Here is a 15,428-nt window from a genome sequence, read left to right as displayed (position 1 = left end):
ATTCAGTCGCTTCCTATGCTGGGCTGATGAGTGCTAATGGGCACGAAATTCTGCCTTAGCCCTGGCTATAGGGCGGTAACTTACTGAATATACCATGCCTTGCCTTCAAATTTCGAGTTGAACCGAACCATTGCTTCGGTCACTCGTCTGGTCTTTGCTAATTCTATATTAACTACCAGTTTGTTTGGCACTCTTGGCTTCCTTAAGAGGTTTTGCACCTCCAGCTCAGTCGCTTCCTATGGCGGGCTGATGAGTGCTAATGAGCAGGAAACTGCTGTCCTCAGCTGGAATGACTGAGCTGGCGGTGCATTTCAACGAATTTAATTGTTGTTTTAGAATTTGTAAATGTTTATTCTAAGATTGAATCGTTTATCCTCATCATGCACATTAAATGTTCTTTATGTAGTTTTTTTTAAATGTAATTTCTTCATATGAAGTGTAGGTACTGTATGTACTTGCCTTTAAGTTGACTCCCCCTACTTTCAGAGAAATAGAGGTAACATTTTACTGCCTTTTATTTTTTCTTCAAATAAACATTTTAAAAAGAAGGAAAACAAAATGCAATAATCATGAATACGTTCTTTATGATCATGAGTGTTTGAGAACAATGTTCATAGTTTGCCAGATGTTAAAAGACCTCCTCCCACTTTTGAACTTTGTGTCAGCTTTAAGATTTGTTTAGTTTAGTTGGCGATTTATTTCAGAAGAACCATTTGCGGTTTTCATTTAGCATGTTTTTTGATTGCCGGACAATATTCTTTTTAATAGCTTAATTCAGTCACTAGGCGAACTACTTTTTATTTTAAAGCAACATTTAGTCTTATTTAATGGTTCGTTTTATCATAAGTCCATTAATAAACAAAATACTGTCTGACCACGGATTGTATGGAAAGACAAACATCCGTTTTACAGCCGGAAATGGACGAATCTATTATTTTTTACCGATGTCAGCTTTTGCAGAAGCAGAGTTTCATTCTAATGAGCGGAATTTGCGCATCAAATTTTTACTTTTCCCACTTATTCACATAGATTCATCTTATCTGGACGTTTGAAAATTCCATGCAATCTGTGGTTGGACAGTAATGCATTGTATCGCCAAAAAAAGTTAATTTCATTGTAAGTTTAATCGAACTTGGCAACAGTAAATAAAATGAAAAATAATCGCCAAGATGAAAAATATGCCTTTTGAAACTGTACTTCTGCTACACTAATACCTGCTATATCTTTACGATATATATTTTCTGTATAAATATATATGTAGTATACTTATAATTTTGAAACGTGAAGATTTTCCGTTTTCCTCTTAAAAAATAAGAAATGTTTGCTTTTGATTTAATTGCTTGTACATTCAAACTTGTTTTAAAAAAGTAAATCTTTTTACCTTTCTTGAACGGTTAAGTGTTCATAATACCTTCCTAATCAAAAGAAAGGTCATTTTCAGGGCCATATATTTTACTAGCAAAAATACCCGGTGTTGCCTGGGTCAGTAATAATTATGAGAAAAAAATCGTAACTTGCTTTTGTTTTCTGGTTTAAGTGAAAGAATTTAAAACACATCTTTTTGACGTGATTAAAAATCGAGTTTCTTCCTTACCCATAAAAGTAAAATATCAATAAGTATAAAAAACAAAATAGTATTGATTTAGAAGCGAAAGTACTATATTTAAGCATATACAAATTTCCAAAACATGAAATTATTCTTCTCATGTTTAAAAAGATTAATGTTGATACTTTTTTTTTTTTAACATGAAGTCTAAAACCTTCTCTGTATTGCTATTGAACCTTATACCCCTTATACTTGCTTTAGTTATTTTGGGAAATTTCAATCATTGTGGGCTCTTGGTGCGATTTTACCGAATTTGCGGGAATTGTTTTGGGATACCTTCGATGATGCTCCCTCCTTTCCTTACTTTGTAAAACGATATGATATTAATTTTTGTTACAAAGATATTATCGCCAGGTGCTGAGATACTTTTGGTAAAATGGCGCTAAAGAGTTTCATCCGAAATGTTTCCAAAATAAGTAGTAAAATTTGGCGATTGTTTAAAATTGTGCAAAAAGGAAAATTAATGAAAGTTTTTGTGCTGTTTATGGATTTGCCTAATTTAGTTGCTGGCTTATTTAACACAGTAGAAAAAGTTTTTTAAAGGTTCTTTGATTGGCGATATTTTGTTTACATGGTGAAAGCTGAGAAACATAATGACGTAGTCTTTGGCTTCAAAAACAGCGACGTTGAAAAAAACTGCCAAATGCATCGGCTACGGAAATCTTTCTGCAAAAATTTTGGCTATCTGCTGGTTGATTGGATAATGAGTAAGCGTTCAATCAGCATAAATAATAATAAAAACCATTAATTACATTAAAGTTCCGTTTAAATGGAAAATCATCAGCCAAATCATGTATTATTTGCCAATCTTGCGCAAAAATCTTACTTCAAGATTTGACTTGAGAAAAGCCTTGAACAATCACGAAAAGCAAAGAAAATCAACAATACAACAATTGTCGCTATCGACAGGGAGTTGAGATGATACACTTCGAACATGGAACTAAAAAGTTCATAACTCGTTTTTTATTCTACTTAGAAATTTCGAATAGGTGCCATCTTCAGCAGAAAAATCAGAGCTTTCGATGGACATATAATGTAAATATGTGCAAGTATTTTTTTCATCTCTATATTAGCGAATTTATACAAAAATTGTATTTTATTGCTCCCCTAAGGGGGTTTTTCCCCCCCATAACGGGACGAAAACTACCCTATGTGTTATTCTGATGCTTAAGCTATATTATTGTAAAGTTTCATCAAATATCCGTTCAGTAGTTTTTGCGTGAAAGAGTAACAAACATCCATACAGACAAACTTTCGCATATATAATAGTAGTAAGATTCTATGTTGAAGGTGGTGATGTGAAAAGCAATACTGTGTCAAATGACGCACTATAACAAAAACACACCGCCATATAAGTTGCATCATTAATCAATATTAAAAGTTCCATAGAAATGTAAAACTCGAAAAAGAGGAGCAAACATAAACGATATTTTCCTGTTTCGCCGAGGTAGAAAATAAACAAGTTGCCAAGTAAAGTGACGCACCTATAATAAAAAAATAAAAATCTTTTTGGCGGATTATTATTGATGGATTTTTTTATAATGTTGGTTTGTTTGTTTTCAGGATTATTTTAATCAACTTCTTATGTTATTTAATGAACTAGTTTTTATTTGGCGGATTTTAAAAGCTTAATTTAATTGTTTGGTGGATATTTTTTCATTGTAATGGAGAATTTAATCTCATTTTGTTGATTGTTTTGTTAAAAATTAAAAAATAATTAAAAAAATAACGTACATAGATTCGCCAAAGTAGTTTCTATGTAATTTAGACTAGAAATTGAGGCAAAGAATAACATCGAAAATTCTCGCCAAGTTAAAAATTGCGTCAAAGAAAATCACTCTAAAATCTTACTACTATTATAAATGCGAAAGTTTGTCTGTATTGATGGATGTTTGTTAATCTTTCACGCAAAAACGACTGAATGGATTTTGATGAAACTTTACAATAATTTAGCTTATGCATTAGGGAAGTTTTCACCCCGTTATGGGGGCAAAACCCCCCTTAGGGGGCAATAATACACAATTTTCATACAAATTCTCCAATATGGGGGTGAAAAAATCCTTGTGCTTATTAACATTATATGTCCATCAAAAGCTTTGATTTTTCTGCTGAAGATGGCACCGGTTCGAAATTTCTAAGTAGAATGAAAAACGAGTTATAAACTTTTAGTTCCATGTTCGAAGGCTTACCTCAACCCAATACAATATTTAGTGTATCATCTCAATTCCGTGGCTACAGCTACAATTGTTGTATTGTTGACTATTTTTGCTTTTCGTCTGACTGTTCCAAGGCTTTTCTCAAGTTAAATCTCAAAGTAAAATTTTTGCACAAGATTGGCGAAAAATAAATGATTTGGCTGATTATTTTGTTATTGATCTGTTTTTTGGGGAAAGACTTCAATAACTAAGGCATTTGGCAATTTTTTTAACTGTCGTTGTTTTTGAAGCTAAAATCAACGCAATACTGTTTCTCGGTTTTCACCATGTAACCAAATATCGCCATTAAAAGAATCTAAATCTTTTATTAACATGTAAATAATCCGCCAATTAAATTAAGCAAATCCATAAACAGCACAAAAACTTACATTAATTTGTCTTTTTGCGCTAATTTAAAGCAATTGCTAAACTTTACTACTTATTTTGGAAACATTTCGGCTGAAAATATGCAGCATCGTTTTATAGTCACTAGAAGTATCTCAATATTTGGCGACAATATTTCTTCAACGAAAATTAGTAACACACAGTTTAAAAGTAGGGAGGGGGAGCCTTATCCAAGGTGTCCCAAAACTATTTTTGGGTAAATTTGGTGAAATTTGATAATGTTTTTAAATGCAGGCAAAACACACAATAATTGAAATTTCCCAAAATAACTAAAGCAATTATAGGAGGATTACGGGCAGCTACATTTTCTTAAACAGTTTGTACTTCAATAGCCATAAAGAGAAGGTTTTAGACTATTTTCAAGAAAAGAAAATAATAATCCTTACTTATATTATAAATGCGAAAAGTGACTTTGTTTGTTTGTTTGTTTGTAATTCTTTCGCGCTTTAACTATTCAACCTCACTCGAATTGGAATTTTTAAGAATGGGGTTGTTTCCTTCAGTCAAAAGTATTACTTTTAGTCAGTGAAATTGATAGAGTAAGCGAAAAAAAATAACATGAACCCAGAAAATACTTTCATTTTCCTAACAGTTATTTTTTAATTAATTTTTTTTAATGTCCGACTTTTCAAACAAGGCGTGGTCTTGATGACGTCACAAATGATGCTCTTTGGCGCATCTTTGTACAGCGTTTCTACGTTATGATAATCCAGAAGCGAATTATTCCTATTCCTATTCCTATTCAGAGTCACAACTGACTACAACTGTATTTATGTCGAGGACTGCATACTAAGTGCCTTGCCTCCATTATTTTATATACCGATAGATGGCAGCACCATCACCGGATCGAACAGTTAGTGAGAATTTTGAACTAGTCCAAGAGCTAATAGCTACCTGGTGCTAGCACCCCCAGAGGTATCGTTTCACTTGGAGGACATTGAGACCACGAGCATATTTAACGTCGCCCAGTCCCCTTTAATGACGACGGTAGAAGCGAATTAAAATTGCGCTCTACGCTTGCTATCAACCCTATCGTTGCCAATACACGTGAGTAAAGATGCGAATTAAATATTTTGCTCTGTGAATGGCAACACGAAATGGCATTTCATCATTTGTGATGTCATCGGCAGAATGAAAGCGCACCAATTTAAGTAATTTTTTTAAAAATATTAGACCATGGCCCCACTAAATACTTAAGCGCCAGCGCATTCAGTGGGGCCATGATTAGACTTAAACAAATTGAATGGTCAGATCCTATGTTTTTAAGCATGCTCTTTCAGAAAAAAAATACTTTTAAAATTTTGGAAACGATCCCATTACCCGTACAAACTTCCTTACTACTCTTAAATGTTTTCCTGATTTACATGATTTTTTGGGTGTCTCCCCAGTTTCGCCTACATTTCATTTGCCCCCCCCCCCCCCCATTTTTCAGTTTAAATTATCCTTTTTGATATATTAAAGGGGGGAGGGAATTTGAAATGTCGGAGAAACTGGGGACAAACCTTTTTTTTTGGTAACGATTTGATATTTGCCTGTGTTGATTAAAATAATCTATATTAACGTGAGCGAAGCCGCGGGTAAAAGCTAGTTTTCAATAATTTACAATTTTTTTTTCCTTTTGTTTTGTTTTCTTTTGTAATTTTGGGAAAATCGCTTACTACAGATTTTAAATCCAACTTTGATTTTCTGTTTCGAAATATCAAATACTTGGAGATTAAAATAAGCAGTGATATGAAAAATTTAACATGTAACAGGATTTCCGTAACACAGTAGTATGGTCGATGATCGGTCGATGCATGATGACGTCATTTTTCAGTTCACAGGCATTGACTCGGTGATAGCTGTACAGCATGATTTAGAAAAAAAATTTCAATGGAAGTCTACTTAGGACAGCAAATTTAAACGCGTTTGTCTCAAAACTTGAAAATGTGCACTAACATCCCTTTGCTTCTGACTACCTCATCTATCGGTCGATTGTTATAATTGTGCTTTTCTGAACCAGGTGCAACGTTGGCGCACTTATAATGCTGGCGGTTGTTTTTCCTTTTATTTAATTCCCCCAAAGTTTTGTCAACGTTACCTGGAAACTACTTATTTGAAGATACTACACTACACACTGTCTTTTTAATGGACTAAAGAAAAAGGTATTGAACAAAACTGAATATTTTGTTTAAATGAAATAATTCGCAAAATAATTAAAGTCATTACAAACTAAAAGAAATCGCTGAATAAAAACAGTCCATCAAATGGAAAGAAAGAAATGCATTTTTAAGTAGGGTCATCCGGGGGAATTATGGGTCACTGTCTTTCCGGGGTAAATAATGGTCACCAATTTTTTACTGATAAAAAACGTTTTTTCGAAAAAACTAAATTATACTAAATCATCCTTATACATTCAATTTTCCTACATCAAAGTCAAAAACAATGCAACAGTAAAGTAAATAATAAGAAAAAAAATAGATTTCACACTTCTATAAAAACATCTTCAAAAAAGATTGTCTCGGAAAATCGTGATTTTTTTTCAAGATTCGTATCGGTGAAACAGTTTTGAAGGAACAATTTTGTTGGTGCTGTTTTTTAATAGCAAATGGTCTAAGCTTTTCATACCAACACACATTTTTTCTTCTTTTTAAAAATAGTTAGTATTAAAAGTGTACTGATTTATACCCCAGTTTAGTGGTGTAATTCTGGGTCACCGGGGTAATTCTGGGTCAGTATATTTTCTGATATTTTAGATCTTATTTTCATTTATTTCTATGCGAATAATATCAGTATTAACTTCAACTTATCCTTTTCTGAGCCAAACTTTCTCTCAAAAAGAAATTTTAATGCTCCAAGTGTAGCATTGGATGATATATCATCGCTGAAATATGCCCTTGTGGCTTGCAAATCATTTCCAGCTTTGAATATAAGCTATTTTAGCATGTAATAATAGCACACATCAAGTACCAAAATAAGAAACAAATTAATATGAATCCCTAGAGCAAAGAATATAGATAAAAGGAGAAGAAGTTCCACTTCGAGACCAGTTTGTAAGCTCCGCAGAGAGAAAAAAATACTAACGAAAACATGGTTTTGGACTAAAGCCGACATTTAGGAACAAATTCGTCGCCAACGGTGAACTGGCTTGGCGAAGGGTTGCCATTTCATCGCGGGAGTCGGGGAGACACGACCCCTGTGGAGATTCTAAAGCCTTTTGTATCTGAAGATTTGAAGAGTTCCAGATGTTCAATCGTTCTTCTCTTTTAACTAATGTACTCATTTGCTACTGTTGTAAAACCGCAACTGATACCTCGATTTTTCTCTTTGAGTGGGCCTGGAAGAAGTGTCATCGCGCCGTTCGACCCCGAGCGTTGTGTTGATGGGGGAAATTTGTTTCTTCACTCTTTTTGGGACAACTTTAAGCGTTGTGTTGATTACGTAGTTCCGAACTGATGCATCTACTAATCAGAATAAATTCGCCCTAAATTTCCCCTTTTACTGATCATTGAGGGAAGAAACATTATTATTTATTTCCACTTTCGCCGATTTATATCATTGAGGTTGTAAAAACAAAATAACCTTTTTGGTCTGCTACGGGAGTAGTTGTAGGGGAGTATTCTTCTTTTTTTTATTTAAAGAAATTGTTTAAACGAAGAAATAAATTTAAAAGTAGTTAATATTTTGTTTGCTTAATTTTACCCCTTTGACAGGAACACCAAGTGTCCCAGCATCTACTTTACAGCACAAAAAAATGTTGTATGTTTGGTGCCCAGAGTTTGAGGACTGATTTTAGATATGTTTGGGGCTCTGAATCGAAATATGAAATTAGTTTTTCTCTAGCAGCTCTAGTTTTCAGTTAATTTCAACTGTTTTACCCAAATTATGCAGTTTTAACTCCATTTTATGCATTTCTAAATCAAAGTGTAGGCTTCTGAAACAAGGACTGCCTCCAGCATATTTGCTCTGCTATAATCAGTTTGCTGTCTAGTTACATTCAGAAAATGATGAAATGCCATTCTGTGTTGCCATTCACAGAGCAAAATATTTAATTCGCATCTTTACTCACGTGTATTGGCAACGATATGGTTAATAGCAAGCGTAGAGCTCAATTTTAATTCGCTTCTTGATTATCATAACGTGGAAACGCGGTACAAAGATGCGTCAAAGAGCATCATGTGTGACGTCACCAAGACCACGCTTTGTTTGAAAAATCGGACATATTAAAAAATTAATTAAAAAATAACTGTTGGGAAAATGAAAGAATTTTCTGGGTTATGTTATTTATTTATTTATTTATTTATTTATTTTTGCTTAGTCAATCAATTTTAGTGACTAAAAGTACTACTTTTGTCTGAAGGAAACAACCCCATTCGGTTTTCAATCGTGTGAATAAATGCTTAGCCGTTATTAAAATCTGCTTTAAAAAACGTCATAATTCGAATTTTATGAAAGACTAGCATTCCCGTACCCGGCATTGCTCGGGTAGTGGAATTAGCTGGGGTTAACAGTGCTTGGTGCACCTAGTTTCGAAAATCCCCTGTAATAATAATTACTTATTTTAATATATAAAAATCTTCTGTGCGGACGTTTGTCACCATAAGGCTTTTAAACGGCTGGATCAATTTTGATCAAATTTTTTGTGTGCAAGCATGGTTTCGAAGCGCGATGGATCGAATCGGAAACGTTTTTGTTAATTAATTAATTAATTTGAACATTGTATGGTTATACCTCCCAAATGATTAATATTTATTTTAACCTATTGTTGAGCGAGAACTGAAATAAATATTTAACCTGTTGCCAAAGGACAATAAGAAAGCCAGTTCTGCTTTTTGGAATGAAATTTCCTACTGTGATATGTCAATTGAGAATAGATAAAACGTAGAGAGAGAATGAAGCTTTCCATTTCTTAAAAGCAACGATTTTAGGCCCCGTGATATATTTTAAAGTAAAGTACTGGATGGTTCACGCAAAACGTGTGTTCTGTCGTCGTAGTTGAACCATGTGACCGGATCGGTGCTTTAGGTTTTCTTAATCAAATGATCAGAAAGTACCGTACCTAGCAACATTTGTTTCTCGGCTCAAATCCATCTGAGTTTTGGCACCAATGTCAAAAATACTTTAAGGATTATCTAATTTATCAGTACATTATTAAAGGATAAAATGATGGAATTTAAAGCCGAAACAAATTTTATTTTCGTCCAGATAAATTACAACAGGGTAGTTCTGTACACAAAAGATCAGTGCAGTGGACGATCTTTATCTTTGGTGGAAAGAACAAATTAGGCAATATATGAAGTTTAAAAAGTTTTCGTTCAAAAGATCGGAGCGCTAATCGATCGGAGTTGGCTTCTCTCACTTATCGGCTGGATTACAGTAACGTGGTGGCTTGGCGACTTTGGCTGTAAACAATAGAGTTGTGTGATCATTTGTTTACAATTTAAAGCTACTGTTAATGTAATTTATTGTATATTTTGTTTATTTGGCGAATTATTTCCAATTGCAAAGAGTTGCTTTTCGTTTTTAAAGAGTTTTTAGTCATTTTAGTTGAAGAAAGCGTTTATTTTACATCGTTAGGGGTGGGGGAGGGATGAGTGATTTTCGCTTATTCAGAGAACTGTTTTTACCTTTATCATTTTTTATACGATAACTTTTTCATTGTTTTCTTCTTTTTCATATGGGGGATGTTGCAACGGGATTTCCCGTTTGTTTTAGATGGGTAGTTAGTTTTTTACACTTAATATCTGAGGACGCTTTTTATCCTTTGAGTATGGCTGAAAGAACAAACCATCAAGTACGGGAGAAAAAATAGTTAATAAAACAACTGCTCAGTGGGCATTAGGTAAATCAAGTTGTAATAAATTTACGCATTCTGACACCAAGCAGCTTAAAACCTTTTCTTTTTACTTATTTTTTTCAACAAAACTACTTCAAACACTTGATAGTTTATTGAAATTTTTTTACTTTTCAATTTACAAAGTTTGAACAGAACAACGTCTGTCGGGTCCTCTAGTTACCTATAATTTTTCCTAATTTTGGGAGGATCCCGGGGTCCCTGGACTCCTTATATATATGCCCTTGTCCGTAACCGATCTTTAACTGTTATTAACGATCCTTTTAAAGTATTGATTATCTTTGCAAACACAGACCATCCACATTTTATTGTTATACCTATGTTTAAGCAAGAACTTTGTATATAACATTTTTAGTTTTTTTTTCCTGGTGCTATGACATTGGCCGTGTGAAAAAAGTCTTCTCTTAAATCGATCCCTGCTACTTTTAATGTATGTCCTTGTGACTTATTAATGGTTATTGCAAAGCGAACTTTAACAGGAAACTGCACTCTTCTAACTTCAAAAGGATAGTCCGCCTGTGATGAGGTTCTTAAAAACTACGTTTCTAGTTTTGAAAAAATAAAAGCAAAAGACAGAAATATTATGATTTGACTTGAGAAAAGCCTCGAAGAATCACGTGAGAAACAAAAACAATATCAAATTTATAGTTCGCTATCGAACAAAAGTTGAGATGAAGTACTGAATAATGATTTGAATGGAGGAAAGCCTTCGAAAATAAGGAATTTGAATTTCAATGATAGGTTTTAATTTCGCAGAAATTAAGAGTTTTTAATTAATTTCTCCTGAACTAATTGAGATTTCAAAAAATCCTTTCTTAGTGGTTACTTTCGTAATCATGCGGACATGCCTGCCAAATTTCAAGTCTGAAGCTTCAGCGGTTTCGGCTGTGCGTTGATATATATATATATATATATATATATATATATATATATATATATATATATATATATATATATATATATATATATATATATATATATATATATATATATATATATATATGTATATATATATGTATATATGTTATCTCAGGACATTGATTTTTATATATTAAGATAGAAGCTCCAAACACATTTTATCAGAAGGCGGAAAAAATTTCTCTTTATTTTGGTATTAAATTTTAAAATTTTTAACTATGTTCTCACTGCAAAAATCGCGAAAAACATTTTAGAGGTTTTTAACTAATATCTTCGTTAATTAATGTCATCCAAAGACGCAGCCTAGCTAAAAACACTCCCAATCAACTCCCCTTTCGAATTTTTTTTTTAAATTTTTTTTAAAATAAAGCTGTCCATCCATTTTGGCGCTAGAGTGCGACAGACAGATACACACACACACACACATAACGGGAGCTCAGATTTTAAGAAAATGCATATGTACTTGAATAATTGCAAATTGCTTATCTCTACTATATCAGTGATATAATTGATTCACGTGCTTTATAAGAAGTGCTGCGGAACTTAGAATTGGATATGGAGAATGTCCATCCGTCTCAATTTTTCAGGCTGGCCAAATTGATTTGAGAAGGTAATTCAATAAATGATGAATTATTTTTTTTCGAAGATCTTCTAACCAAGGCCGTATCCAGAGGGGGGGGGGGGCTGACGGGCCCAGGCCCCCCCCCCGAAACCCGCAATGTTTTGTACCGTAAAACAGAAGAAGCTTTTTTTTTTCTTTTTTTAAAATTCCTATTGTCAGAAAAGGAAAATAACAATTTTTTTTTTAATTCTTAATTTTGCTACTATTCAAAATTTATAATATTTTGAAGAAATACAGAAAAAGCAGTTCTTGTTCTCATTAGCTGCAAGGCACACTTGAAATTTAGACCTTTAATTAGGACTTCCTGCTCTCTTTGCCAATTCAATTCAGGGCAGTCCAGGGTCAAGGCAGGTCCTTTGTCAGTTCGGTAGACTTTTCAAGTCTACTTCTGTGCACTTCCTCCTCCAGACGCGTGCACAGAAATTTTGGGGCTGTCACAAGTGCTTTTTTTTGGGCCCCCTCCATATTGTTTACCCATATTTTCAACCCTAGGTTTAAAAATATTGGGCCCCATTTAAGCTCGGGCCCGGGCCAACAGGTGTCCCTTCTCCCCTCTGTGCACGACCCTGCCCTCCTCCCCCTAAAACTCTTATAAAACATACACTGTACTGATTTCGAGCCGGGGACTCCCCAAAGGCTGGGCCCCTAGTTTCCGATTAGGCGAGTATCTTGTTACCAAGATGTGCCAAATTCAGCTCCTTGATACATCCTGAGTAAAAAATGCAAAAATCACGATTCTCGCGTTTCTGTAGCATAATTTTCAAGATCATTTTTGTGACTGATATGTTTCTTGTCTTGCATTTATTTAATGCCGAATTCAGTATCATGGAAGTTCTTTTGTTATTGCTTGTTTTTTTTCCCTTACTTCTACTGCATACTGTTAATACCTTAAAGTATGAGAAAAAAATAACACTTACTCTACTCTCTTTCATTTTCTGCACTACTTGTGATTGAAAAAAAAAAAAAGTTTGTTTTGAGAAATATTTCGTTGCATTTATTTTTTACTTTAAACGGGTGTGTCTTACAAAGTTATAATCGTTTTGTAAGACTGTGCAATCAACTTCTGAAAAGTGTAAATAAAAAGCTTCAAATAATTTCAACTGTTCGAGAGTCTTTGAAAATTATTTAAGTTTTTGAAATTCCTTGAAAAGTTCTTCAATTTTGTATTTTATCAAGAAAATAAAGTATGAATTGTCCAAAGGACCAGAATATTACTCTTCCGTTCTTATTTTCTGAATGTCTACACCATTTCTTTTAAACTGTTTTGTACATTTTTCATACTGTAGGGCAGTTAATGGAAAAAAAATAGGGGGTAGGGGGAGTGATCAAAAATAAACTTCACTAAAAGCCAATATGAGCAGATGGCGGGGTGCTTCTCTTTTCTCCTCTCTCGTTTTTCCTTTCTGTCCATTAAGTTCCATGATTTGTCGAGCAAGCAATTTTTATTTTGTGTGATCTTGATTTGCAAAAGAATGTATAACTTTTAAAAGACTTTGTTTGTCTATTTTTTTTTATATTTTTGTTGTCTCAATTACCTAATATAAGGCCTCAAAATGCAGAATTTTCTACATCCGACTTAAAGGGACACTCTCCTGTTATCCTTATCACTACAAGGTGAATAAGAAAAATAATAAGAAATTAAAATAACAACGGTCCAATCATTAAAAATCGAGACAAAAAGTCTTCTATGTTAACATTTTTATGCGTTTGGTGTGTCTATATATACTGTTTGTGTGTGTTAGGGCAATGTGCGAATCCGGGCCCCTCCCGAAAAAAATTTCTGGATACGGCCTTGCTTCTAACAATTGTTTTACAACAACATGAGGGGTATTTAGCACGTTTGGGAACAAATAACAGACGTGTTTAGCGTTTATCAAAAGTCTAGAACATTTTGACTGCAAAAATCCACAGTGAAAAACACACGAACACAATGAAAAAGTATGTTTTGGTTTTTCCAGTAACTAAAATAAAATATTTAGATTTCGGATGTTTAGTTCTGATGTAAATTAGTATGCTAATTAATTAATATGTTGAAGTTTGCTGATCGTTTATTTAGTACTTTTGATATAAAGTTATCTTACCAACCCACTAGTACTCTCATTTTAGAATTAAGAGAGGGGGGGGGGGATATGTAAGAGGTAAAAATGTCGCGTAAAAATGAATAAGTGAAAGGGAGGGGGATGTTCACAAGCGGTTTCTTTATAATATCTGCTACCAGGGTCCACCGACTGATGACAGGCCCTGGTGTTAAGCAAATTGTGATTTAAAAAAAGGACAAAAAGAAAAAAAAAATTCGAAGTGAAAAACAACGCATGTTTTCTTTTTTTCCTGCAAAATTAATTTATTTTAAGGATTCAAAATTTTTACTCGTTTCATACTTTTGCGCCATTCTAATTTCGCCCCAATTCTTTTAAATCACGTGTCACTAACGTAATAACTTACGCTTGACGATTCTACAATGACTTTTTTACTACCCTTTAGCAATGAACCATCGGACAAATGAGGCTTAATTACCTCCCTTTCAGCGCTTTCGCAGAGGGGAGAGAATAGAAAAAACATCTTCACCTCCGGATTCGCATTGCAAATGCAGCGACATCAGCATTGGCGATTTAGTGCCTTTTCGATCATTCAAGCACGCTTTTTCCCAAACTTGTCTCGCCAACCTGTTCCTGAATGTCCGCTTTTTGGTCGAACCACTTTTTCGTCAGGGGTCGAAAGGAAGGTTACATACGTTTCTACCGGAGTGGGACATCTTTGCGGGTGAAATATCTTTGCCTAGAGTACCAAATAAGGTACCAAATAGAGTACCAAATATATTATAACAAATTTTGTATCTTGGGACTAGAAGGGAAAAAGAAGAGAAGAGAAATTAAATGCTAAGCACAAAAGTCATCCAAGGGCAGGGGCAGTCATCGAGAAAAATCCTGCTTTCAAAAAAATAAAAATACCTCAATAAGCTGATATAGACAGCCTCTAAATGCAAAATGAGCTTATTTTGGAATTGTTTTATGACAATGAAAAAAAGTGGGAAGAATTTGCAATAACTCAATTGCAAAAATATTCATTCTTTAAAAATGTTAAAAGATGGTGCTACAACCGAATTCATTTGGTCCTTGAACATCAGATAAGACTTTTTATGTAATGAATGATGATAGTGACATATTCTACAATGAAAAAGTAACTTAAAATTTGAACAAGGAAAAAGCAGAAACTAATTTTTTGGAACAAGGTGTCGGAAAATTGATTTGTCCAAGCGAGATTTTTTAGAAGTAATTTGAAATAAGTGCATTTTTTCAGTCTAGTTAATTGAAATCGCAAAGAAAGAAACCTTGCAGTTGACAGAATATTGATTGTTGAAGTTACCATACAAATATTAAAGAAATTTCTTCACGGAATCGTGGGCTTAGAGCAAAGTGCAACATCTAATTGTAGTCGACTAGTAAGAGTATCATCAAATTATTTCAATTATAACGTGTTATTTCCTTAATATAAAAATTTTTATCATTAAATAATCTATTTTTGGGCTAAGAAACAATAATTTAGAATGATTAATTACTGTTGACAAGGATTACTTTAAAAAAAGCGAGTGATCCATATTTACCCCATGTGTGACCCATAATTGCCCCAATCCGGGGTAATTCTTGGTCACTCATTTAATTTAAATAAAATAAACACTAATGCAATTTTAGGTAAAGGGATTATTTGAATAATTTCTAAATTATTAAAGCTTACTCCATGCCAAATTAAATCATTTTATATCTTATACTTAGGAAAATATTAAGATGTTATGGTTTTTGACCCATACTTCCCCCGTCTAACCCTACAACTTTCATACTATTTAAAAATCTT

Source organism: Uloborus diversus, chromosome 6, assembly GCF_026930045.1.
Source record: "Uloborus diversus isolate 005 chromosome 6, Udiv.v.3.1, whole genome shotgun sequence".
Classification (NCBI taxonomy): domain Eukaryota; kingdom Metazoa; phylum Arthropoda; class Arachnida; order Araneae; family Uloboridae; genus Uloborus; species Uloborus diversus.
The sequence above is the reverse complement of the archived record's forward strand: the minus strand, read 5'-3'. Positions refer to the sequence as shown.